This window comes from Bombyx mandarina, chromosome A1, assembly GCF_030267445.1.
Source record: "Bombyx mandarina strain Sakado chromosome A1, ASM3026744v2".
Lineage (NCBI taxonomy): Eukaryota > Metazoa > Arthropoda > Insecta > Lepidoptera > Bombycidae > Bombyx > Bombyx mandarina.
This window is the reverse complement of record NC_143234.1, coordinates 11,145,331-11,169,090: the sequence shown is the minus strand read 5'-3', so window position 1 is coordinate 11,169,090 and position 23,760 is coordinate 11,145,331.

Here is a 23,760-nt window from a genome sequence, read left to right as displayed (position 1 = left end):
AAAATAATTCACGCGTATCCTACGGAACTCGGTAAGCTGTAATAAATCGTCCTTCCCTCATTTTAACTTTGCGAATTTCACTGCGGCTAAACATAAAAGCGAGCTTAGTGCTCCAAACGTCTGCCGGCCTTTTTTAAATCTTTAATGAAACTATGGTAGGCAAATTTAAAAAGATCTCCGCATAACTAAATTCAGGGCTCAGGTGTGGGTCTTTATAAACTTGACGTTGTTATATTTGACGAACATTGTCGGTAGGCTAAAGTTTCTTGTTTATTTTAGCCTTAAAAAAATTGTAGGTTTCGTCAATTTTTACATATCAAAATTTATTTAATTCAAAAATTTAAGTGACTTCTTATTGTTTGCTATCGATAAAAGGTAGACAAAACGAAAGGAAATCTTGAGGCATATTATAAGACTGTGATCACTGAGGTAATGAAGTAAAGTGGAGGAAAATATCTTTGCTGAAATTGCTTAGAGATATTGACACAAAATATGTATAAAATAACTCAATATCCATTCTAATGATACCATCGGAATAAATACGGTAGATAAATTACGTAATAACGAATGGGCACAAATCGCTTACCAGAAATTAAGTGAGAGATTATAGATATCGTCTTGATTATGGATATCGCTCGTTATATATAATTTCTGTATTAACCTATAAATATTGGTTTCTAACCTGCCATATAACTAAAAACAAATACTTGACGCGTCTTAGACATCGAATTACAAACGCATCTTGCAATTCTTAAAAAGCTTTGCAATTTAGATGAATACGTATTGACATTAAAAATATATTTAGAAAAAAAAACTTGCATTGACACAAGTGTAGAAATCAATAAATTTCAATACATTGGTAGCGTGCGTTGTATAGTGTCATCACCGTGCCTGATACCGAGCTAAATGGGGCTTGGTTGTGTGGCCAGAGCTAGCCATTAAATTTTGCTATATTTTTAATACATTTTTTCTTACTGTATATTTTAATTTAATTGGCAAAGATATGACACTTTAGTCTGTATCTTTGTCATGATGAATGATAGTTCGTTACTATAGCGGTAAATCGTAATATCAGTGATTAGGTATCTATTGTGGAGCCTATTGCAGAGAAATTAGGTCAATGAGGTTTAGATTTGATGACTGATCAGAATCAATATCTTAGTTCGAAACTTTGATATTCGCAGTCTTATTCTTGTCTTGTACGTACGTTTCCAGTAACCATAAAGCAGGGGATAATATAAATTGCATTTGTTAAATGTCAAACTTTTCCAAGATATTTCACTGATTAATTATAAATTTTAGAGTCCTTAGCAGTCCCGGCTCATTTCCTCCGTGCGTCGTATTCCTCAGTTCTGAGGGTCGTGACCTTTACTGAGCACTTTTGTCAGGACTTTGTTCTTCCATTCACTTCTGTCCTCCGCGCAGTGGATAGCGACATTGATGCTGGATTCCAAAGTCGTCTTAATCTGATCGGACCAGCGCTTGGGACTACGCCCCCTAGGCCTCTTTCCTTCCACTTTGCCGGTGATGAGAAGTCTTTCGAGATTGTCACCCTTTTTTCTCGCAACGTGACCGAAAAACTCTAAGATCCTACGTAGGCAAATGGTGGAGAGTCTTAAGGAGACGCCTAGTTCTTCCAGGATTGCTGCGTTTGTCCGATGCGCCGTCCAGGGAATCCGCAGCATTTTCCTCCAGCACCACATCTCAAACGCGTCGATCCGACTTCGATCAGCCTTCTTCAGAGTCCATGTCTCCGCCCCATATAAGAAAATAGAAAACACAAGACTTGTTACAAGTTTTCGCTTGGTTTTTATGGAGATGTTTCTATCGGACCAGATGCTATCAAGCTGACACATGGCAGTTTTTGCTATCCCGATACATCTTCGAATCTCAGGCTCGCACGATCCAGTATTCGCAATCATGGAGCCCAGGTATATGAATCTTTCTGTTTTTTCAAGATGCAGTGACCCCGTGTGCTCCAGTTTGTTCATGCGGTCTATTACCATCACTTTTGTTTTGGATCGGCTAATGGCAAGACCAAGTTCGAGGCTAATTTTTTCAAGCTTGCTCATGAGAGCAGCCATCTCGCTTTCATTAGCCGCGAGAAGAGTGGTGTCGTCGGCGTATCGGAGGTTGGTCAATTTTACTCCACCAATGGTAACTCCACCATCCCAGCCTTCACAAGTCCGTCTCATGATATACTCTCCATAGATATTGAAAAGGACTGGAGATAATATGCAGCCTTGCCTTACGCCCTTCCTAAATTTAAAGGGGGCAGAGATTGTTTCCTCCACTCTAATGATTCCCTGGTTATTAATGTACAGGTTATGTAACAGTAGGACCAGATGTTGCGGTACTCCCAATTCTGCTAGTATTTTCCACAGGTGATCCCATTTGACGCAATCAAAAACCGGCTCATTTAAACAACCCTAAACGACTGATATAGCTCCAACTTACTTCGATTCACATTTATTAATCCATAAGTGCACAACAACAAAGAAAATCCACATGATTTTTTTAAACATTCCCTAACTTATCGATGCTTTTTGTAGCTCTAACCACACTGTCCTCGACATGCCTCCTACAATAGAGCTATTATCGACTTTATGATAATGATATGGTGTTTTAACGTGTATGGATTTCGACATGACAGTTAGAGAAAAATATCCATTGAATGGTTTAATATAGTAACAAGTATAATGGCGATAATAACCGAACGACTACCACTGCCTCACCTATTTCTCACCAGGACAGATAACGGTAGGAAATTCAACGGATTTCCGAATGGTATCAGTGATTTCCAGCAGGCTATCTGAGTTCTGTACGTATTACAGAACTATATTGGTGTTTTTATTTATTTATTGCTTAGATTGGTGGACGAGCTCACAGCCCACCTGGTGTTAAGTGGGTACTGGAGCCCATAGACATCTACAACGTAAATGCGCCACCCACTTTGAGGTATAAGTTCTAAAGTTTCAGTATAGTTACAGCGGCTACCCCACCCTTCAAACCGAAACGCATTACTACTTCACGGCAGAAATAGACGGGGTGGTGGTACCTACCCGCGCGAACTCACAAGTTGTCCTACCATCAGTAATTACGTAAATTATAATTTTGCAGATTTAATTTTTATTACACGGCGTTATTCCTTCACCGTGGAAGTCAATCGTGAACGTTAGTTAAGTAACTATTTCTTTAGAAAAATTGGTACCCGCCTGCGGGATTCGAACATCGACTCATCGCTACACACGAATGCACCGGACTCTTATCCTTTAGGCCACGACGACTTCGAAGATTACCACCGCTTTATTCTGTTGCTATAGACTCCTATTTTCACTACATAAATAATCAATCAAAACAGCACGTTCGGTGAAGCCAGAGAGAGCCTCGAGGCTCAAAAGGTAAGCAAAAAAAAGAAGAAAAAAAACGCAAAAAACCTCCGAAGTGAATTCAATTTTTATAGCCTTGCAAATTTACGCAGTTATTTTGTGTAGTTTTATGACATTTTATATCGGCTGTCAGCTCTATGAGTTCAGTTCGTAAAACCGTGATGTTGCTTATCGCAAGGTATTGGCGGAGTTACTGTTTGTACGTAACATTGGGTGAATTTTGTGGGTATCGATATTATCTTTGCCTGGACTTTGCTTCAACAGAAAAATACCTTTTTTCGTAAAAAAAAATACGTTGCTAACACTTGATTAATAACTTCTAGGACTAACAAAAATAAATAGGACTTTTTTTTTACTGTAGCCTAATATATTCCAATTATTATCAGTGGATCCACTCCTTTCAAAAATATGGGGCGCACGGGTAAATATCAGCCTACCTCTTTATGTCCCAATGTAGTGATCTGTTCAGGATTTGTTTCTATCTGTTTTATTTTACGTGATTAATATTAAAATATTTTTTACTAACAGAAAAGAGCTATTTTCCAATAAATTATTTTTATTTTATTATCATTACGAGCTTATCCATCGTTACTAAACAAAATATGGGTAATATTATTTGTTATTGCCTATGTATATAAATCTATTTCAGTGAGAAAGTCGTTGGTAAGCATATAGCAGGCTTTGTATCTTAAAGTACAACGCTTAGAAAAATGGATATCACATTCAACCTATTACAATTTATCTTCAAACTACCCAAACAACTATTTGATGAACTTCACAATTACCCCAATAACTACCCCATAACGGGGCCTCACCTACAATAAGTGTCGATCTTAATTAGTACTCCATTTTTCGGGCGGCTAATTAAACACAGGGTCGTATTGAGTGAAATACACGTCTATTTACTTAATGACTCAAATTTATTTGCGATTCGCGAATCGACCTTTGGCCTCCCATTCGTGACTTACTCTACCATGATGAGGCTAGTATACTAGCATGATTAGTTAAAAACACAGTATGCTTTTAATATTATCTCTTTTAATTTTGACGTAGGCGAAATAGATGATATTTTTTGCATATTCGATCATCAATAAATCTCTTGCTGAGTTTGGTCTAAGCAAGAAAACCAAGAGACATTGATTTTTTTATGGAGCAACATGATGATGATTCAATTATCTGATCAGATGATTGAATAATGATTGAATCAGATGATTCAATTTTTTTTACGTGTTCTCCTTGGCACTACAATACAAACAATCAAAATTGAGACTGTTACTGTGGCTGCTACTGAATCCTCCGTCTCATCTCACTTACTGCAATTTACTGCACTTCTATTATTTTTTTATTGCTTAGATGAGTGAACGAGCTCACAGCCTGGTGTTAAGTGGTTACCGGGCCCATGGTCATCTACAACGTAAATGCGCCACCCACCTTGAGATATAAGTTTTAAGATCTCAGTATAGTTACAACGGCTGCCCCACCCTTACAAACCGAAACGCATTACTGCTTCACGGCCGAAATAGGCACGGCGGTGGTACCTACCGGCGCGGATTGATTCAGAAGAGGTCCTACCACCGGTACTTCAGCATAATCTTAGTACCACAAAGTTCTAAGACGTTCGAAAGAAAATAAAATAGCGACAGACTGTTTAGTAAGATAGTTTATCTGTTTAGTAAATCTGTGCCAAGACATACTAATCAAAACAAAGTTTTTACAAACATGCCAATCTTTGAATGATAAATAAAGTATCAACAAATAAATAAATAAACGTTGAAAACAGAAAATTCCCACACCACGAAATTAAGAATTGAAATACAGAATACATTATACCGTTGGCTTCACTCTGCATCATTCAGAGCATGAAATTTGTTGCCAGACTAAAATTTATGTATTTCCTAATTAATGTTCATGATGTTATCAATAATTATTTACGTAATTAAAATTCGATTGGTATTATATAATAGATGTAATAAGATTTTTGGAATGTGTTTATTTAAATGAAATATGTAATATTCCGTTGATAAAAATGACTTTTGCACCGCGAGTCACGGAATTCTTAGTTAGCAGATGAGATTATGGCCTCACTTATATTAAGCGGCTGCTGAGATTAATCATGAACACCGCAATGGTTGAGACGATAAAATGTCAAATACGTAATAGCGTTGATACTGGGTTTGTTATAACCTTAAACTCTGTTGTCTATCCATTAGGTAGGTATGCAAATTATTAAGAACTCACCAAGTTGAAATCCACAACAAAAACCTGCAACGCAAAAAAAATACATAATTAACATACATTAAAATCAGTCCTGAAAACGTCAAACATAAAAAACAAGTAATTCGTTTCATTAAAATGTCACAAAATTATTACACTGGCGTGCAAAAAAACTGGATACTAGAAATTAGTTTGAAAAATTGTAAACCTCCCTCCTCCATTAGGAAACGCGCTTAATGTTTCGACAGTGATTAATAATAAACAAAGGCGGGAGAGCTTTGGGAAAACCCAAAGTGAGATACAAATTTGATTTAAACTGACGCTAACCAAAAAATCTTTTAAAAAAGCTCCTTTAAACAAAACATTTTCTTTATGTACATCTACTATTTCTGTATATTAAGACTAGTGACTCTTGACGATAAACCAAAGTTAGGCACAGCCCACAGTATAATTAAAAATAACGGACGCACGCGCGCGTTAGAGTGGGGGTAGTGTATCGGAGGTACCTTTGCTTGATACATTCTGGTTGACTCACGAAATATGACACAATGAAACGGTTTGAATGGTGGAAATGGTGGAAAAGTCTTTTTAGATTGAGAATTACACCTTCCGCAAATTCCAATGTGGGGGACGGTATTAACAGTATCTGTGAGCTACGGGTCGGCCAGCGTCATTTTTTTTTCTTCCTAAACTGATGCCATTGATATGATAGCCTTGAGAGGTTATGTCAGCGTAACTGGATGAGTAGGTGAGCTCACAGGGCTCAAATCGCAAGTGTTGCTAGCACTGGCCCTAACAAGAGCAGTGCTTCACAGAATCTACCACCGGATCGGAATCGCGACCCACTGAGAAGATCCGGCGAGAAACTTAGTGGGCTGTGTCTATGGGTTAAAAGCGTTATCAACAGGATTACGAGTGCTATGCGTGCTTACTTAATAATAAACATGGGATGTGGCTCTTTGAGAAAAATTCCAAAGCAATTTCAGGCGTTTGTGCTTAGAACACCAATATTTAATACCAGATAGACGATAGACTGCACGTCCTGTTCATCCACTCTAAATGCTATTGAAGGTTACTGATTTTAAAACTATCACCAGCCAAAGCATATAAATAGAAGAAGTTGAAAAGTAGTCTGAGCCCTTCATTTTGCCCACCCGTCCACGTGAAACTGGACAGAACCCGAGACCAGTAATGTCTCCATTTCAAATGAAAGCCGGTAGACCGTCAGCTCACCTACATCCATAATTTTTTTTTATTGCTTAGATGGGTGGACGAGCTTACAGCCCACCTGATGTTAAGTGGTTACTGGAGCCCATAGACATCTACAACGCAAATGCGCCACCTACCTTGAGAATTATAAGTTCTAAGGTCTCAGTATAGTTACAACGGCTGCCCCACCCTTCAAACCGAAACGCATTGCTGCTTCACGGCAGAAATAAGCGGGGCGGTGGTACCTACCCGTGCGGACTCACAAGAGGTCCTACCACCAGTAATTACGCAAATTATAATTTTGCAGGTTTGATTTTTATTGCACGATGTTATCCTTCACCGTGGAAGTCAATCGTGAACAATTGTTGAGTACGTATTTCATTAGAAAAATTGATACCCGCCTGCGGGATTCGAACATCGGTGCATCGCTAGATCCGAATCCACCGGACGTCTTATCCTTTAGGCCACAACGACTTCGAAATATAATATGTATATGACCTCACTATAATATAAATACGTTTAGACTTCAAATCGTCGTCACCTAAACTAAAAAAAAAACCGGGGTACTCGTATGGAGCGAAGCGACTGTGCCGGATCTATAAGCCCACAGATGGCGTTCTCGATTCTGTTCTTTTATTTTACGTGTGTGTTATACATCAGAGCTTTTTCCCAGATGAAACGAAAAGATTTTGTATTACACTGAATTGAATTCTTATGTTTAAAAATTTCTGTTTCTCATGAGAAACTATTTAAATTTTACCAAGATCTGATGAGTAGTTTTGGGTTTACCTAATGGATATTTTATCGACTTCTACAACATTGATCTAAGGTATGTGGCATTCACGTTATATTCCATGTGGACCATGGTCTTTGGTAGCGACTCAGAAAAACGGCCACAATTCATTATTTTAATATTCAATTGCTTTTAGAACGCCTAAAAAGCCAAACGACATAACTTTTCAATTTTTCGTTAAATAAAATGTCTTAAGGCTTCAGTTCGAAAACTACAAAGACTACAAAGCTGAAACTATTGTTCAGTTTTTATGATAAAAAACGTTAGGACATGAAGCGTCTTGAGAGTTCGTTGTGTCACTTGAATGTATAAAATTCGAACGAATACTTAATATAAGTTCTGACAATGACTACAAAGAACTAATATTATATTCGTGTATCTGTTTATCTCTGTGGCTCAAATTCTAAGCGCAAAATGTTTGTGAAATAACAATGGCTAAAGGTATTCGTGTGCCATCTGCCGCAATTTGATGTGATATATGAATTTGATGTGTGTATAGCTGAAGCATTATTTTTTTTGCGAGGAAGGATTACTATTGGCCCGGAGGCCTTTTCAGTTTCACCAGGACAGCTCGGCGAGCAGCTGTCGTCGTCGTGGCTTAAAAGATAAGACGTCCGGTGCATTCGTATATAGCGATGCAACGGGTTTCGAATCCCGCACGCGGGTACCAATTTTTCTAATGAGATACGTACTAAACAAATGTTCACGATTGATTTCCACGGTGAAGGAATAATATGGTGTAATAAAAATGAAACCCGCAAAATTATAAGTTACGTAATTAGTAGTGGTAGGACCTCTTGTGAGTCCGCACGGGTAGGTACCACCGCCCTGCCTATTTCTGCCGTGAAGCAGTAATGCGTTTCGGTTTGAAGGGTGGGGCAGCCGTTGTAACTATACTGAGACCTTAGAACTTATATCTGAAGGTGGATGGCGCATTCACGTTGTATATGTCTATGGGCTCCAGTAACCACACAGGTGGACTGTGAGCTCGTCCACCTATCTAAGCAATAAAAAAGTCTCAGCTAGAAAGGAAGGGATTTTTTAACAGCTGCCCGGGCATCTCCGGGGAGCTAACAACGTAAGAGCATCTGCTTTGCGAATGATTCTACTACCTGATCGGAATCGTGACCCGCTAAGAAGATCTGACGATAAACTTAGCGGACTGATGTATGGTTAGGTTAGCTAAGCCCTAATTAGGTCCCTAAGCCTGCTAGTGCTAGAGCTGAAGGCGTCTAGTGCTGGGGTTATTGGATCTGTTGGACCCATCGGGACGTGTGAAGCATTATCTGAACTACTTGTGTTAATGATAAAAGACGTTCAAACCGTTCAAAATTCAAATTCAAAGTTCGTTTTTTCTTCCAAAACGTTCAAACATTGTACATCATCTACAAACGTTCATACAAACAATGCGCTTAAAAATGATTTAAAAATTAAATTCAAAAACTAAGGTTTTAAAATCTAAACTTATTTTTTATACCCATTAACCTAATATATCTGAGATTCAATAAAAAAAAAAGAGTTAAGTTTATAAGTAAGACTTAGGTTTATATCACCATATGACATGTGATTTATAATATTTTAAATCGCTTCTAAGCAAACCTAAATATGTTCTCAACAATGTTATTATTACGAACGGAATCTTCTCAAAGTTTCCGCCTAAAAAGCACCCCGAAAATTCTGTTCACTAATTAGTCCAAAAATGTTTCGTAACAAAACTTTTATCATAATAAGGATGTCAACGCCCGCCCAATAAACGTATCGTTCAATAGACCGGGAACGAATGAACGAAATGACCCGAAACCGGTTTCTCAGCCGATCGGCCTGTATCTTTTACGATAAACGTTGAAAATGATTGCTCCGATGGTTTTACGACGTTTCAAATTGGAAAATAATGAAGGGAATAGCCGAATGAGTCGACTGAATGAGAACGAATGGGTCTGTAAATGTTTACGAGTGAATGTATTTTTTTTGTACTCCTTTCGGATGTCGACTTTATTTAGTCAGTTGACGTAAAACTTTTGATTACTAGGCCATCATTTTAATAATACATAGAAAATCACTTGTTACAAATATGTTCGCCAAATAGTAATTGTGAAGTATCATTTCACAATCAGACAATGTAAATTCTATTTTAATATAAGCTAGGATTCTGATAGAGGAGTAGCCATGACAAAATTTAAAACGGAGTAGACGATGTACGAAATTATCATTCTGTTCGGCTTGTACGAGTAACGCCATCTGTCACCAAATAGTACATACAAACGGAAATTAAAATAACTGATACTATCGGGAAAACCGAGAAATGTAACGCCATCTATTGTCAAATATCGAAAATGAATATTGGAACGACTAGTACTATCGGAGATGTTCTCGAAAATTGTAGACACGTCGTGTCGACAATAAAAGCGGTGCAGAGACGACATGAAGGTAGTTAGTAATCAGTTCTACTCGAAGTGAAATAGCGAACGGGTCATCTGAGGGGAAGCGAAGCGAAAGCGAATTATGACATTGAAGTCTGCCTTAAGTGTGGTAACAATTGAATTGGGTTTTCATTTATATTTCGGTGAAATTTATTATTTATCCCAAGCCGCAGCGTGTCTAATTCGACATCAAATCCCGCAATTCCAGAAACATATGCGTTCTGTCTGTCTGCTTTTTGGTAGTTTTACATGAGCACTCATTAAAAATAATTGTATTCTCTCTCAAGGCTTACTCTGCGCGGAATTCGAGTTTACTTTAAGAAAGTGAAATTTATTTTAATAACGTAATATCTCGTGAGTCAAATCACATTACATTTTGAATTAACATGATATTCAATGAAATAATGCAATCACACTTTTTAATCGATCACATGAGCAGACTGTCTATGTGATGCTAGGTCATGTTGGTGTTTTTTTTTTCCTTCCTATTCTAGTAACCTCGAGGGGTTATTCTAGATACAACGAAGTAGTAGGTGAGCTCGCAGGTCTCAAACCTGACGTTGTTGCTAACACGAACCCTAGCAAGAGCCGTCCAATTCTAGAGATCTTATCTAAGTTTGGCCATAACCGCCACTACTGTGTTTCCCCCAATTAACGAATTCCTGTAACCTTCAGGCAAGTCGCCGATCATCTTGTAGGCAGACTGCGTCTTCCGATATGCGGTCGTCACACGAGAAGTTTTTGGCCCAAGCGCCATCTGTTCTACAAACCTGTGTGAACTCAATATAGTGTACTTACACCAACTCCGGTCAGGGCTCGACGAGTCAATTAACTCATAGGCACAGCCCACTGAGTTTCTCGCCGGATCTTCTTAGTGGGTCGCCTTTTCGATCCGGTGGTAGATTCTGCGAAGCACTGCTCTTGCTAGGGCCAGTGCTAGCAACATTCCCGGTTAGAACCCCGTAAGCTCACCTACACGTCAAGGAGAAGCTGAAATAGCCTCTCAAAGCTATCAGCGTAGATAATGGAAAAAAAAAAACGCTGAGTAGTCCACTCTCTCAACAGTCCTCCGGTACCCGAGACCTTCTAATAAGTTTCAGAACTGGGAGATATAGAAAGATTTTATACATGTATCGATCCAGTAAATTACAACTTAGACTCGACACTAACATTAGTAAGTTCCTTAGACGATTATGGCATTTAAGAGATAAAAAGAGCATACTTTGTTAGTTCGTTCACCAGATTATATTATTATTGATTTTCGGAAAGATTCTGTAGCACTGAGATATAATCGTACGGAAAATTGTCTTGGTGATATATAACTAGTCAGGTCATAAGTATTGTCACACAGTAAAAACTTTTCTTTTAGAATGCTGGCCACAAAAAAGTTTATTGAATTCGAATTTCGAATTGTTCATGAAAATAAAAAATGTATACTTTTAGAATTTTACTCATTTTTAAATATGGAGTGGACGCTTAAAGAAGACCGTGTTGCAGTTATTGCGTTGCATCGTTGCGGTTACGCGCCAATTCAAATTTTTAACATACTGAAAAATTTGAATATAAGCAAAAGATTCGTTTATCGTACCATCAAACGATACAATGAAGACTCTAGTGTAGATGACAGGTCAAGAAGTGGTCGCCCTCGGTCTGTTAGGACTCCAGCAGTGATAAAAGCTGTGAAGGCGCGAATGCCAAGAAATCCCAAACGTAAGCAGAAACTGTTGGCCCTTCAGATGGGGTTAAGCAGAACCAGGGTGAAAAGGGTGTTAAATGAAGACTTAGGGCTTCGGGCATATCGAAGAAAAACAGGACATCGTTTGAATCCTCGTCTAATGGACCTGAGATTGAAGAGATGCCGCGCTTTGTTGAAGCAGTACGCGGGAAAAAAAATCGGGAAATTATTTTTTCGGATGAAAAAATTTTTACCGTAGAAGAGAGCTACAACAAACAAAATGATAAGGTGTACGCACACAGTAGTGAAGAAGCGAGCAACTGTATTCCGCGTGTCCAACGAGGTCATTTTCCATCCTCGCTCATGGTATGGTTGGGAGTTTCTTATTGAGGCTTAACAGACGTACATTTTTGTGAGAAAGGTGTAAAAACGAATGCAGTTGTGTATCAAAATACAGTCCTGACGAACCTTGTGGAACCTGTTTCTCATACCGTGTTCAATAACAGGCACTGGGTATTCCAACAAGATTCGGCGCCAGCTCATAGAGCGAAGAGCACACAGGACTGGCTGGCGGCGCGTGAAATCGACTTCATCCGGCACGAAGACTGGCCCTCCTCCAGTCCAGATTTGAATCCGTTAGATTACAAGATATAGCAACACTTGGAGGAAAAGGCGTGCTCAAAGCCTCATCCCAATTTGGAGTCACTCAAGACATCCTTGATTAAGGCAGCCGCCGATATTGACATGGACCTCGTTCGTGCTGCGATAGACGACTGGCCGCGCAGATTGAAGGCCTGTATTCAAAATCACGGAGGTCATTTTGAATAAACTTTAGTGTCATAAGAATCTATGTTTTGTTAAGTTCATTTTGGTATATGAATTGTTACATAATGAATAAACTTGTTTCAATTATTTTACATTAAACATGTGACAGAATTTATGACCTGACTAGGTATATTTTATTTTTATTTATTTTTATTGCCCATTTAGGCAGACGAGCATACGGCCAACCTGATGATGAGTGGTTACCGTCGCCCATGGACTTAAGCAATGCCAGGGGCAGAGCCAAGCCGCTGCCTACCGCTTAATACTCTCCACAAGCCTCGTTTGAAGAAGGACATGTCATAGCGCTCGGGAAACACCGTGGAGGGGAGCTCATTCCATAGCCGGATACCCCCAATATACCCCCAATTTCTTTTTCTATAAATAATATTTCTATCTATGCTACATAAACGCTATACTCATACTTATTTATACACAAACGTCTCTATTTAATATTCAAATCAAACACGATTCATTTAATATTGAAACAATGTTAAGTCTTCACTTAAAATAACTCTATCGGAATACATATTTTTAACATCAAACATTTAAACGGTTTGTGTGTTATATTTTACGGTACAACCTTGTTAGTTTCACACATAAATAACTATAGGGGAATGATGCCCCGCCCCGCTTAGCTTACTATGCAGTTATATTGTTACGCTCTGGGGTTCGGGATAAATAAAAATTCTACCGAAATATGAATTAAAGACTGTATTCAACACTTGAACACTTCTATACACTTTTAAAATTCTCAATTCGCTTCTTCCGCTTCGCTTCGGGTGATCCGTTCGCTGTTTCGCTTCGAGTAGTTCCAATTACTGACTGACTGCGTGCCATCTCTGCAACTCTTTTATAGCCCACATCCTTAGAATTATCGAGAATATTCGACACATCTTTAGTATTGTGTTTCCGCTATCTAAAAATAGATGACGTTGTACCTTTTTTTTATGATTGAAGGATTACTGGTGGCCCGGAGGCCTTTTCAGTTTCACCAGGACAGGTGGGCGAGCAAAGGCTCAGCCAGGAGGGGTGGGATTTGCTAACAGCTACCCGAGCGCCTCCGAAGGAGACCTAACAACTCAAGAGTAGCTGCTTCGCGAATGAATCTACTACCGGATCGGAATCGCGACCCGCTGAGAAGATCCGGCGAGAAACTCAGCGAGCTGATTCATGGGTTAGGTTGCACGGCGAACTCTTTGTCGAGTTCGACGAGTACGGTTACCGAGGTCCCTAAGCCTGCTCCTAGAGCTGAAGGCGTCTAGTGCAAAGGTTATTGGATCTGATGGATCCGTAAGGACGTGTCTAGGGCGTCAACGGTGACTGGCTCCTGCATGATCAGGATTCGGGGAGTATTCAGCGGCGGCTACGATAAGGCGATTATCATGACGCATAGCCTTATCGAAGTACCGTTCCGACGCTGACTTCATGTATTTTTGTATAGATTCGAGGCCCAGGTCGTCGTGTAGGTCAACGTTCCTCACGAACCACGGAGCTCCGACGGCTAACCTGCAAAAGCGGGATTGTAGAGATTGAAGGGTGTCTATGTGTGTGCGGGCCGCGTGAGCGAACACCACACTCGCGTAAGTCATGACGGGCCTTATGCAAGTTTTGTAAAGTGTCACCTTGTTCCGAAGGGACATTTTACTCCGCTTACAGATCATGGGGTAGAGTCTACCGAGAATAAACGCGGCACGGTCACGGACTGATTTTATATGCGGGCGGAATGTCATCGATGCATCCAGGGTACCGCCCAGGTACTTGACCTTCCTGGCCCAGGGTATGGATTGACTAAAGAGAGTAATCGGAGGTGTGAGATTCCTCCTCCTAATACGGGAGGAAATCCGTGTGGAGCTTCCCCTCTGAAATAGCACCGCAGTACTTTTCGCTGGGTTGATGTCTATGCGCCATTTTCGGAACCACTGTCCTAGGGCTAGGGCTGCGCTCTGAAGCTTCTTCGCGATTAGGGACTTGTTTCTACTGGAATAGTAAACAGTCGTGTCGTCGGCGAATAAAGCTAAATGGGTCGGCGGCGACCGGGGAATATCGTTAACGAATAAGCTAAATAGGAGGGGTGAGAGGACAGAGCCTTGCGGGACTCCAGCTGTGAGAAGTCGTGGGGAGGAGCGGGTTCCCTCGACTCGATATCGAAAAGAGCGGTTCGACAAGAAGTCCCGTATGATGAGCACGAGACTATCCGGCACACCCATGTTGAATAGTTTGAAAATCAAACCGTTGTGCCAGACTTTGCCGAACGCTTTTGCGACGTCGAAGAAGAGAGCTCCCGTGTATAACGGTTTTGGTCGATTAAGCCCCACAAGAATGTGCTCCGTGAGGCGGTGCACCTGTTGAACGCATGAGTGATTTGTACGGAATTCGAATTGTTCATCGATGAGAATGCCCTTGGATGAGACGAAGTCTCTGAGGCGTTTGTAGAGCAGACGCTCATACAGTTTGCCTAGAGACATGAGGAGGCTGATCGGGCGGTAGCTCGTCGGATGATTTTTTGGTTTACCGGGTTTATGTATGCCGATAACGTCCGCTTCTTTCCACACCGCGGGAAAGATACAGTTCGCCATAGCGGCATTGAAAATAGATGCCAACATCACGATGAGTTGGACGGGTAGAAGTTTAATAACGCGGTTGGATATACCGTCGGAACCGGGAGCCTTGCGAGGACGTAGGTCTTTGATCAAGTCTTTAACTTCCATCGGGGTGACGGGTGGTAACGCATCCGAGGGTGGCAAGGAGGCTCTGCGTTCTACCTCACGTCTACTAATTCTACATGAACAGGGTCCACGAATTGAGTGCTGGGCGTACACTGGGTTTGCAATGTATCGACCAGCAGCTCTGCTTTTTCGTCATCATCGAACGCCGTGAGTCGGCCTGAGGGGCCTACGAGGGGGGGCATAGTTACTACCGTATCCGATTTGAGAGTACGAGCTAAGCGGTAGTAAGACCTTTGGGAGGGCGCGAGTCCTTCTAAGAAATCAGACCATCTGGCATCTCGGACTTCGGCGATGCGAGACTTTACGTCGCGTTGTAAGGCACGTATTCGAATACAATTTTCCGCGGTAGGATACCTGTCGTAGGCGCGTATCGAAGCGTTCTTAGCTCTAAGGAGTTCCCTAATATCGTCGGACAATTTAAAGCGGTGAAGGAAGTCCTCCGCTACAACTTGTTTCAATGATCTATCTAATGTCGAGGTGATGTGTGACGTTAAGATGTCTATGGCTTCAGCGGTATCCTGAGGAGACGGGGTAGGGTCCGGGTTAAACGGGAGCGATGGTGGATCAGATTCAGCCAGGCTGATGCCCAGCGTGTGCCAATCAACCACAGTCCTCGTGACGGGAACGGAATCGGGAGCGCGACCGAGCTTCATAACGACGGGACGGTGGTCTGAATCTAACTCTGAAACTACTTCGATCGAGTGTAAGTCCAGAGTTACGTTTTTTAATAACGCTATGTCGAGTATATCCGGGTGATGCGCGATATTTAGCTTGTAGTGAGTCGGGGTTAGCGGAGCGACGATATCGAAGGCGAGATCATCGACTAACGCGTCAATCCGCCTGCCATTCGGGGTTGTGGTGTGTGAGTTCCACCTGATGTGTTTACAATTTAGGTCGCCCGCCAGAATGACACGTTGTACCTCTCGAGCGTTCTAGGTGCTACTAGATCCTTCGATATTCGTTTGACTATTCAGCGATAGATGACGTTACTATTACCGGCGTAACAATATTAACAAGTCTTATATGTTAGCGGTTAACGTGCAGCGATCTACCGTGATCCCTGACGCGAATAAACATGTAATTATACTTAGTGCTTTATAGACCGCTCCGATGAGGTTTCCGGAGGACAATACACACAACGCATAACAACCTCACCACAACAAAAAACCTCACATTGGTGACGCCGACGTAATCAATTGCAACCTTCACACTTAATCATCAGTGTGTCAAGAAATACGAAAAGTCAGTCTCAAAGTGGATAACCATCCGCAGCCAACGATGCATACTGGTGTAGAAAGTTCAAGCAAACTATCCTTAATGTGCAGGGTAGTATACAAATAGGTATAACTTTTTTTTTTTTTATTACCCCTGCAGGCAGTCGATCATACAGTACAGCTGATGGTGAGTGGCTACCGTCGCCCATGGACTTCAGCAATGCCAGGGGCAGAGCCAAGCCGCTGCCTAGCGTTCATTGTGGTTGTATGTTAAGGTATATGTTCCAAAGAAACACGGATTTTAATGTTAAAAAAAAAACTATAGCTTTAACTCTTCGAATAAGAATAGCCCCGTTCGGATAGATATCCTTATTCTGTATATTTCCGTCGCGAAGTAAACTACTTGGTTGAAAGTTATAACCCGAAAATAGAAGGAAGTGTAGTGAACTTGTACTTGTACAAATATTCAAGTACTTGGACACGACTAAACGCAGCTACACATCAAATATATATTAAGTGTATAATCTATGCATCAAATGACGCTTAGTACGTCATCTCACCTGAGGTTTTATTAACAGCTAGTATTATCATCAATTAATTTTATTACCAGCCACTATTATTGTCAATTAGTTTTGTGTGTCGCATTTTTTTCCTACCTATGAACTCCGAAGACAACACACTTCAGTGTATGTCTTATTTATCCACTGTATTTTTATTGTTATTGTTTAAGAATTCCACATGACCACGACTGCTCTGCCAAGAGCAACCGACTATGATGATGATTTTTATTGTCTTTGTAGAAAGACGACCATATGACTCACCTGACGGTAAGTAGTTACTGTCGCTCATGGAAGCCAGCAATGCCAGTGATACAGGCAAGTCGCTGCGTACAATTCTCATTAGCCTTGCGTATATTTCGAGAAAGACCAAGTTTAAAGCAGGTCTTATCCACTGCTAGTGAGCAGTGGATACAAGTATGTGAGCGATGCAAACATTTTTCATAAGTTTTCACTAATAGAAGGATCGAGATGAAAGCCTGTATGTATAAATTTTGTAAATATTTTGATAAAAAAATATATGTTTCCGTTCGCTAAAATGGCCCACGCGGACCAAATCTTAAGAGAAAATATAGCCCGCGCGATTTCGATTCGACTGTCCTGACTATTCCTCTGGCATTGTTTATGAGCAATGGTAACCACTCACCATCAGATGGGCTGTTCACATAATGATATTTATCGGCTCCGGTAGCTACTTTGCACCAGGTGATTAAAAATACTGCATTATGTAAAACTTATATCTACTGCTTATGAAAGAAGTGATCGTAATAATAAATAATAAAATATATAGGTAAAGCTACAGTGGTTTTATGGATGTTCCGTTATAACTACTGAACCATGCATCCGATTGACTTGAAACTTGGTATCCATCTAGAAAATACATGTACTTAATGGATAGACTAATATTTATACGAGTGTTGGACTTCTTAATAATAATGACAATAAATAATGGTGTTAATTTTAAATGCCCAACAGAGCGGGCGAGTACGGCTAGTAAATAATAAAAAACCACAGAAACAAACCAATTATAACTTTGAACGTCTATTTATTCGTTCCATTATTTCATTCAGTCATTCGTCCGCTCTCTAATTCAATCCGGAATAAACGATAATTCTACTAAAAAAAAAACGTTGGAAAATTTCAACTTCAAAGGGAATCAGGAGGAGCGCAAGTCTTGAGCGAATTGACTTCGGTAAAATTTGGTATCGAGAGGAAAGGCTTTTTGGTTTAAGCGACATTTCGCTTAATATGGGACATTGATTTTTTTTTATTGCTTATATGGGTAGACGAGAAACAGCCCACCTGGTGTTGAGTGGTTACTGTAGCCCATAGACATCTACAACGTAAATGCGCCACCCACCTTGAGATATAAGTTCTAATGCCTCAGTATAGTATCTTTGTAAAGATTCGTTTTATTTGTCATTAGTATCAACAATTCGATGTTTTTAATGGAATTTCAAATATGTTTACCCCGTTCAAATAGCTGAAGAAGCTTTTTTGTTATGATATTTTTTTCAAAATTTTTAACTTTAAATGGCTCCCCTGTGAAGTTGCAAAAATTTTGCTTAAGCCAAATAGCCTTCACCCGCTAATATTATTTATTTTATATATGTTCGTACGTTAACTATTTGATCGATAGGCTAAGTAAGACTTCTCGAAACAAGGAGATAAAAAATACAGATGACGAATTTGTCAATTTGGTCTGTGGACTAATGTCAATTTCGTGCTCTCTTCAACTTTAGGTATCGTAACAGAGACAATATTGCATTCATACAGAACAAAGTAACATTAAGCATCAGCAATAGAGTGGATTGTAGTAAAAAAAACAGGGCTAGTTTTAAAATAAATCACTTCCAAAAAAATAATTAAACTCACAAATGTGAAGAACGATTTGGAAAATCTCTTGTAACTTAAGCTTCTAACGTTAAAGCTCCGTTTATTAGGGGACCCTTCAAAAGGACTCTTAGAAAAACTCTACTTATTTCGGAACTCGCTCATGTAATCAAGAGAAAACGGATTCTTTGCGTTCTGAACGCTCGAGATTTGATATCAATAATTTTGATGCGAAACGGCTTAGCTTAGAAGTGGACTGGTAGAAATTATCACATAACGAAAAAGTATTACGCCATGCTATTATACTTTCCGTCCTTTCCTTTTATAGTCATGTGACGAATGGACCAGATAAGTTTTGAGCGGAATCGGTTGTATAACTTCAAAATATAATTTATCAATTCGATACGTTTAATTTTTTTTCTACATTATTTTATTGGCTATGCAGGCAGTCGAGCATACGGCCCACCTGATGGTAAACGGTTACCGTCGCTCATAGACGTCAGCAATGCCAGGGGCAGAGCCAAGCCGCTACCTGCCATTGAGTACTCTTACAAGCCTCGTTTGAAGAAGGACATGTCATAGCGCTCGGGAAACATTGTGGGAGTTCATTCCAAAGTCGGATGGCGCGTGGCAGAAAGAAAAGATCTTTGGAAACGCACTGTCGATGAACGCAGCGGTTCCATATATTATGGATATTATGGATTATGAACTATGCTCCGGTAGTAGGAGGTGTGATGGTAAAAAGGAGATGAGGGATCATCTCGAATAATTATTCAGAGCATTCCTAAGTCTAAATTTTATATTTTTTGATTAAAGACTACTTTTCATTCTTACAGAGCTTCGTTAATTATAAGATTATAATAAGATAACAAATGTTTATTTTTATTTTTTATCTATACTAATATTATAAAGAGAAAAGATTTGTTTGTTTGTTTGTTTCGAATAGGCTCCGAAACTACTGGACCGATTTGAAAAATTCTTTTTCCATTAGAAGCCGACATTGTCCCTGATGAACATAGGCTACTTTTTTTTATTTTTTTTTATTTTATTTTTTTGGTTTCATGTGTGTTTTAATGTTTCCGAAGCGAAGCGAGGGCGGGTCGCTAGTCTAATATATTTTTAAGTAAAGTAAACGAATCTGCATCGCAATTTTTTATTACAAATAAATTTAACGCAAAGCCTCGGGCGTTATCTGTCCTTTTAATCGTAAAGCAAATGTACATTTTGCTGTCACATCTTTTTACTACTGAATCCACAATATTTGAACCCTGACCTTCACTGTCTGCACGTTAGCCCCAACTTTCTTGTTTGTACAAGCACGTACGTACATTATCTGGATTCGGAATGAGCAAAACATCAGGTTCGTGGTCAACGTATTTTATATTCAAAGGAATGTGATCTTCTGTCGACTGAAAAGATAAAACCAAGAATAATTTTAAACGATTTCTGTACGACGTACTCTGGTTTAATGGACAAAGATAATCATGGAAATATATTAGGTCATCAACGAAATTAAGTTCTTCTTTTGTTGTTTCATTACAAATTACATGGCTTGTGGGGGCTATCATTAAAATAATTATACCTCTTTCAATTATGTGATATCATTTCAAAGTTTTCAGAGACATATTTGTACTTTTTGTTCGTGTACTATTTACATTAATACTGCCACCCACCTGGAGACATTTATATTACAATTGTATAACAACATCAAATTTTTTTTGCTGGTTCGACTTTTATTAAATGATGTTATCCTTTCACCTAAGAAGTAATTCATGAGTTGAATATGTATTTGGTTAGAAAAAATATATTCTGCCTGCGGGACTTGGATTCTACGACATTCGCATCGCTCGATACGAGTATACCAGGGGTCAAGCGGTCTAACCCACGAGACTATCGCGTAGAAGTCTGTCAGAACGACCTTTTTGAGAACCTCTTAAAATTTAAGATAGTAGCAGCATCTTATGTGGTGACTATTTGTTTTCAGAAGAACAAAACATATCTATCAACATTCATACACAATTACAATCAGTGAAATATAAATTCGCTTCACCGAAAATTATTTCAAAATCTAAAAAGTGCTTTCAAAATAGCTCTTGTTCAGACAAAAGTTGAGTGATGACACTATGATTTTAGTAGCATATTATAATTATTTCTTAATAGACAAAATATCGACGGACTCAAAATAACTGCAACTAGTATTTAATTAAGAATACGGTATCAGGTAGTTAGAGAACAATTTGCATTTCATTCATTTGTCAAAACAGACATTCGTTTGAAGATCTTATAAGATAAACACACTCAACGTTCAATCTTTTCTCATCTCAATCGAGAACTAACCCTTCATAATATCAAAGTACCCGTCAAAACTGACAGACATTCTTAGCTTCAACCCTTCGTATCACATGTAGCGTTAATTTAGGCCCTCGCTGCCTCTGTGCGTTGATAGTAAATCTTTTGTAGGGTCGCCTACACATTACCTTGGAAGTCGTACCAAAACCATAATGTTGTATCAAAAAGAACATTACTGAATGGTTTCCGTGTGGGTTCAGGCCGAAAATATCTCGGTTGGAATACGCTACGCTGATTCATGTCTTTCGTGAATGGATTAAGCTTTTCTCTTACTAAGCGTGATAGATAGGTACTTTTCTCTCTAGTCTGTAATGTCAACAGATAAAATGTGCATAAGAAATTTGCTAAGTGGAACAAGGATTGAAATAATTATTATAACACAGTATTAATTATCATCGTTTGGAGGTGTTAATTGCGTATTAGCCTTTAGCCTAGCTAAGTCACTTTATAAAATAGTGTTGGTGGGCCTTCAGAGACGATAACAGTCTCCTTTATTTTTTTTATATAATTTTTTGTTACTATCTTTTGTTGCACAATGGAGTGACATATTCACTAGGTGAATAATCTCCTTAAATAAAGATATATAAAAAATCGTTTTTAACACGCTTATAATAATTAGCTTGGTATGTAAGTTTGTTTGTGTGTAACGAAATCTTTCAAAGCTATTTCCACCAACTTCAAGACTTTCGACCGTATCAATTTAATAAATTTATGATTTCGCTTTCATATCCTGGCCAGCATCAACAGGAACAATGAGTTAATTGTTAATTTGTTTTGCATTTTCAGATTGCTTTTTAAGTTTATACATTAATATACATGTCGTGGTTAACGACTTTTAGTAATATTAAGACGTTGTTTTGACTATTATTTTAAATGATGAAATATTGTTTTGATAAATATCACAAAATGTAGGGTAGACTCCGTAACGCCACAGTATAAAATGGCGGTACATGGACAGAGTCGTGGCATTCCGTGTCAGACAGTCATTCAGTCCGTCTCAGTCAGTGAGTCTCTGGCAGTCAGTCAGTCGGTCTGTCGGTATGTGGAACGAAACTGTCGGTTTACCCTGTCATTGTGAAAGTTGTGTGTGTTGAGTTTCAATAATTATTATTCAAAAGGTTTATTGACTTTTTATAAACTGAGTTCAACCAAATACGAGTGATGACGGAAACTACCGCTTAGCCATCCCTGCCGCTGCGACGACATACAAATATAATTTTTAGCTCCACGACAAACGGGTCTATGGCCCATCTGGTCACGTCGTCAGTCATGTATACAGGCAATACTAGGTCACTTCACATTCTAGCTGACTCGAGCGTTCACCGGACACGATTGCTTTCGGCGGATTTCGGCGGGCTCATCATAGTAAGTATAGACAAACAGAAGATCTTCCACCGAGAGACTAACGGTAAGATACGGTATGTGCAAGCTTATTTTAAAAATGTCATTAGCGCGATTCATATTCCCATTAAATATCATCTATTTTATGATAGCTAGCGCTACAATATTATGAAGTCGTTGTGGCCTAAAGGATAAGACGTCCGGTGCATTCGTATCTAGCGATGCACCGGTGTTCGAATCCCGGAGGCGGGTACCAATTTTTCTAATGAAATACGTACTTGACAAATGTTCACGATCGGCTTCCACGGTGAAAGAATAACATCGTGTAATAAAAATAAAACCCGCAAAATTATAATTTGCGTCATTACTGGTGGTAGGAGCTCATGTGAGTCCACACGGGTAGGTACCACCACCCTGCCTATTTCTGCCGTGAATCAGTAATGCGTTTCGGATTGAAAGGTGGAGCAGCCGTTGTAACTATACTGAGACCTTAGAACTTATATCTCAAGGTGGGTTGTGCATTTGCGTTTTAAATGTCTATGGGCTCCAGCAACCACTTAGCACCAGGTGGGCTGTGAGCTCGTCCACCCATCTACGCAATAAAAAAAAAAATTACTTAAAATACAAAAAATATATAATGTTTGGCTGAGTGATTAAAAACGCCTTGGATATGAAAAACAAATTCAATGAACAAATAAGAAAAAATTGTACATAGTTGTTTGACTTTTATCACGGCAATGGAACCGGTATCTTAAATGTGCTTGTAGTATTAGGGAACTGTCAAATGAATTCTACCAATGATGAAGCTATCAAAAGGATACAGATTTCACCCCCTAACAATAGCTTTGATTGGATACTGAATACAATGCTGTCATGTTAATCCCTGTATGTGATTATTCGTAACGCGCAACATTATAAAGGTAATAAGGATTACGTCGCGTTCACATAGGCACAATGCCCTAATCCCTCTAGATTACACGGCCTAATCTACTAAGGCCGTGACTGACGTGTCGAACAACCCTAATGGATCGCATCGACAGATGTCGTACAACGAAATCCTCGGTTATTCTAGTACGCCTCAAAATACCGAATTCAGTGTTTATTTCGGAATAACTCGATGTAATCTATCCTATTTATGTATGTAAGTAAAATACAGCGAACGTTTCGAATATATTGTAATACTATTTCAACTTAGACTTCATGTCGATAAGACCG